The 4,787-nt window shown below is 35.4% G+C and overlaps 1 long non-coding RNA gene across 1 annotated transcript; it reads left to right on the top strand.

The window, feature by feature from the left end:
• Positions 1-207: 207 nt before the first annotated feature.
• LOC128136148 (uncharacterized) lies at positions 208-4,421 on the top strand. Its single transcript, XR_008233276.1, has 3 exons — positions 208-432; positions 729-773; positions 4,336-4,421. It is a non-coding gene; the product is annotated as an uncharacterized LOC128136148 (long non-coding RNA).
• Positions 4,422-4,787: the final 366 nt, after the last annotated feature.

The raw sequence follows: 4,787 nt of genomic DNA, 5'->3' as shown, positions 1-4,787 counted from the left end.
ATGATTTAGATCATCTGTCACATTTGGTATGTAGATATAACACAAATAATTTAAAAGTCCAATGTATCTACATACTCCATGTTTCTTTAATAATAATGAGTCTAAAGTTAATCAATTTTGCAATGTCATTTTACTAATAGCTTGTATTTATACACTGAGTTTATTTAACCTATTTTAAATAACATTAGCTAATGTTTCTACTTGGAATAAAAGATTGTGAAGAGTCATCTTATTTTGAAGAGTTGTTAACTGTGGTAAAAATATAGATTTTAATACCCATCTTATTTTAGTTCTAATACTTGGCAATTGCCAGGTATCATCTTTTCGATTTACCCAATTCCACCATTGAGGCCACAAGGGAGATTTCTTCCAGAGAGAGGATAGAGTTATTAAGTCTAAAGTCCATTATTTGTTTTTGTCCTTCATAAAAAGGTGAGTGGATCATATATCATCACTATTCACCCAAACAGTTAACTTTAAACTTTTCACCTGTCCTTTAATACAGTCAATTCCAAGTTAAATTTTTCCATTATTAAAAAGGGGCCAAATATCATTTAAAATATTATTATAATTTCTACAAATACATCCCCATCTTAGAGCTTTAGCTACTAGATAAAGTCTTTGGATTTTTGGGTTACAGAAGAGTTACAAGTATAAACTTTCATACAGTTCTATTTAGGATGTGTGATTTTTTTTCTGTTTGTTTAAATCAATCTAAATTTCCATAGATGGTCCTGACTCTGGGTGGATCTAACAAGGATCCTGGAACTCCAGTAAATTCTAAACATCATTTTATATTTGAAATATGATCCCAAGTTCCTTTTTGCACTTGTCTCTATGGTTTTGGCAATTAGCAGCCCCAAGGGATATTTGTACAAGTTTCTCCCGAAGGGCGATAAATTAATTCTTTTGTCCATGAGGTGGATGGTTTGGTAATGTTATAATTCAAAATGCTATAATTCCTTCTTTCAAATTTAAAAAAAAAATTGCCTTTTAAATCCATCCAATTTAATTTGCTAAAATGATTCTCATTGTTCTACATCTTTTCTCAAGTTTTGGTTAAATTCAATGTCAATATTCTCCATGGAACTAGATTTTCATCTGACTTTGGAATCGGAAGACAGGCTGTTATTGAGGTTAAATTTTGTGTCTTTACAAAACTTTAAATCAATTTTAAAACTAGATTTTTTTTTTTTAATCAAAATTACAAAAACGGTTAATATCAAAATTAATAGCTCTAACAATAATTGTTTCATTTTGTTTATCTTATGTTTAGAACCCCTCAAAAAAATACTTAAACCCTATAACACACAAAAAGATTACTGCCCTTAACAATATTCCTAATAGCAACCTCAATATTATAAACTTTACGCAATTGTTTTCCCAAATAGATAACATGAAACTTATTTATAGATTTTCAATTTCAAAGGGCCAGTTTCTTTAGACTTCTAATTTCCTGTTGGTACTTTCTTTATTCTTGAATAACGAAGCCAAGGTTCTTTTCCCAGACCTTTATTGTTATAAGTGTTGTTAAAATGACTTGATACGGTCCTTTCCACTTCTCAGTGATTTTATATATATTCAATCTCCTGGTCAGAAGGGATGCGCTGCTATGTCCAATTCTAAGGGCCCAGCTGTGGAGACATACTGACAAAGTTCTTAAAAAGAATTTCTTAAAAAAATCATAACACCTTTTAAAAACATATCTCCAAAGGCACTCAAAATACTCAAAACATAAGACTCTTGATATGGTCTTTCATATAACATTTCATAATGACTTAAATTTTCTTTCTCTTCTGGTTATAGTCTGATTCTTAATAGAGCCATGGGTAATGCTTTAACCCATGTGAGTGAGGTTTCCTGACAAATTTTGCTCAGCTGTTGCTTAAGGGTATAGTTCGTTCGTTCTTTTTTTTTTTTTTTTCTTCACTTGCTTGTGGTCTATATGGGGTGTGATAGTCTCAATCTATAGGTAATACTTTGCTCAACTTGTCTCATAATCTTTGCTATAAAATGAGGGCCATTGTCAGATGACATTCTTACAGGCACCCTAAATTTTAGTATTATCTCTTTGAGCAAGACTTTAACTACTTCTCTTGCTTTGTTGGTGCGACAAGGGAAAGCCTCAGGCCACCCAATAAAAATATCAACTAAAACTAGGATATATCCTTCTTTTCAAGGCAATTCTATAAAATCAATTTGCTAATATTCTCTTTAAAAAATTTCCTTATTTAATAATTCCAAAGATAATCTTATTACTCATTTGGGGATAGTTTTATATATAAATTTCACATCCGCTTATAATTGTTTAAACAATCTTTGTCATATTTTACTTTCTGTTCGCCAATATACTTTGTTATGTTCAGCTCGGGCAATTTCTCTCATTATTGCGGGTGGGACTGTTATTTGACCTATCGGTGTTACACCCTATCCTGTTTCATTTTGTTAGCCTGTAATTTAATAATTAATTCTTCATCTTTTTCATTATAATTTGGAGTTTCTTTAGACAATTTTACACTTTTCTCCGAAACTAGTGTTAGGATGCCTTTTTCTGCAGCCTCTTTAGCAGCTTTATTAGCCAATCGGTTACCTCTTTCAGGAACAGTCTTACTTAACTGATGTGTTTTACAGTATATTATCGTGACCGTTATTGGTTTTTGGATGGCTTCTAACAATTTCAGTATTTGTTCTGCATGTTGAATGGTGGCTCCTTGTGCAGATAACAGTCCTCTTCCTCTCCATATTGCTCCATGTGTATGTATTACTCCAAAAGCACTTCGAGTCTGTCCAAATGTTGACTTGTTTTTCTTGACTTAGTTTCAGTCCTCGAGCAAGAGCTATCAATTCAGCCTTTTGGGCAGATACATTCGAAGGCAAAGCTTGCGATTTAATTACCTCCTCAGTAGTAGTTATTGCATATATTGATAAACGCTTTCCTTCATGGATGAAACTGCTTCCATCGGTATATAGTTCCCAATCTCTTTCTTTCAGTGGCGCATCTCAGAGATCCGGTCCGCTGGAGTAAACTCCTTCGATTGTCTGCAAGCAGTCATGTTCCAGTTCTCCTTTAACTTGATCAGTTGTTGAAAACACAGCAGGGTTAACGATGGTAGTAGTTTTTAAGTAAACATCACCTTGTTCCAGCAACACCACTTGGTATTTCAGCATTCTACTAGGGGATAACCAATGCCCCCTTTCTGTTTTAGCACAATAGTTATCATATCGGGAACATACACAGTAATCCTTTGCCCTCAGGTGAACTTACGAGCTTCCTGGATCAGTAGCACAGTTGCAGCGACAGCTCTCAGACAACCAGGCCATCTCAGACTCACATTATCTAATTGCTTCGAGAAGTAGGCTACAGCTCACCAACTTGGCCCTAAATATTGGGCCAGGATACCCAGAGCTATACCTTTTCTTTCATGAGTAAAGAGTTCAAATGTCTTTGTGAGATCTGGCAGGGCTAGGGCTGGTGCCCCTATTACAGCCTGTTTCAATTCTTTGAAAGTAGCTTTCTCGGCATCAGTCCAATCCATTGTTTGAGGTTTTGAGCTGCTCGTATAAAAGTCAGACCAGCAAGCCACAATTTATTATTTACAGGTGACACCACTCAACCATTCCCAGAAATGCTTATAATTAATTTTTTGAGTCTTAGGTTCGGGGAGACGACAAATTGTCTCTTTTCTCTCAGTTCCTAATTGTCTCTGTCCTTTTAGGATTTCAAAACTCAAATAAGTTTCTTCTTTCTGGGTTATTTGGGTTTTCTCTTTTGACACTCGATATCCACTGGTTCCCCAAAAGTTCAAAAAGTTAATAGTTTGTGCATTGTTCTTCCATCTCAGCTGCAATTAACAGATCATCCATATATTTCAACAAAATTTCTTGATTATTTTCTTTCTTCCAAATCTCTAATTCTCATGCCAATTGATTTCCAAAAATGGTAGGGCTGTTCTTAAAGCCTTGAGGCAAGACTGTCCATGTATATTGTGTTTTTCTCCCAGTCTCAGGATTTTCCCATTCAAAAGCAAAAAGCTCTTGACTATTGGGATCCAAGGGAATACAGAAAAAGGCATCTTTTAAGTTTAACACTGTGAACCATTCTTGTTTCTCTGTTAGGGTTGTTAACAAAGTATAAAGATTTGCTATTACCGGATGAATATCTTGTACTATTTGATGTATTGCTCTGAGGTTTTAAACTAACCTGTAATCTTTTTCATTAGTCTTTTAACAAACAAGATTGGGGGTGCTATATTTGGATTCACATTCTATCAAAAATTTATATCTTAGAAATTTTTATATTATCGATACTAACCCTTTCTGACTTTCCAGTTTTAGGGGGTATTGTTTAATTCTTACCGGACTCGATCCTGGCTTTAAATCAATTCTCACAGGTTCTGCTTTTTGGATTTACCAGGAACTTCTGTGATGGGTTAACCCTGGCTGGATGCCAGGTGCCCACCAGAGCCGTTCTATCACTCCCCCTCCTTCTCAGCTGGACAGGGGAGAGAAAATATAACAAAGAGCTTGTGGGTCGAGATAAGGACAGGAGAGATCACTCACCAATTACCGTCACGGGGAAAACAGACTCAGTTTGGAGAAAATTAACTCAATTTATTACAAATCAACCGGAGTAGGGTAATGAGAAATAAAACCAAATCTCAGAACACCTTCCCTCCACCCCTCCCTTCTTCCCGGGCACAACTTCACTCCCGGATTCTCTACCAACCCCCCAGCGGCACAGGGGGACGGGGATGGGGTTTACGGACAGTTCATCACATGTTATTTTC

This window comes from Harpia harpyja, chromosome W (genome assembly GCF_026419915.1).
Source record: "Harpia harpyja isolate bHarHar1 chromosome W, bHarHar1 primary haplotype, whole genome shotgun sequence".
NCBI lineage: Eukaryota > Metazoa > Chordata > Aves > Accipitriformes > Accipitridae > Harpia > Harpia harpyja.
This window is presented reverse-complemented; position numbering and strand designations above follow the sequence as displayed.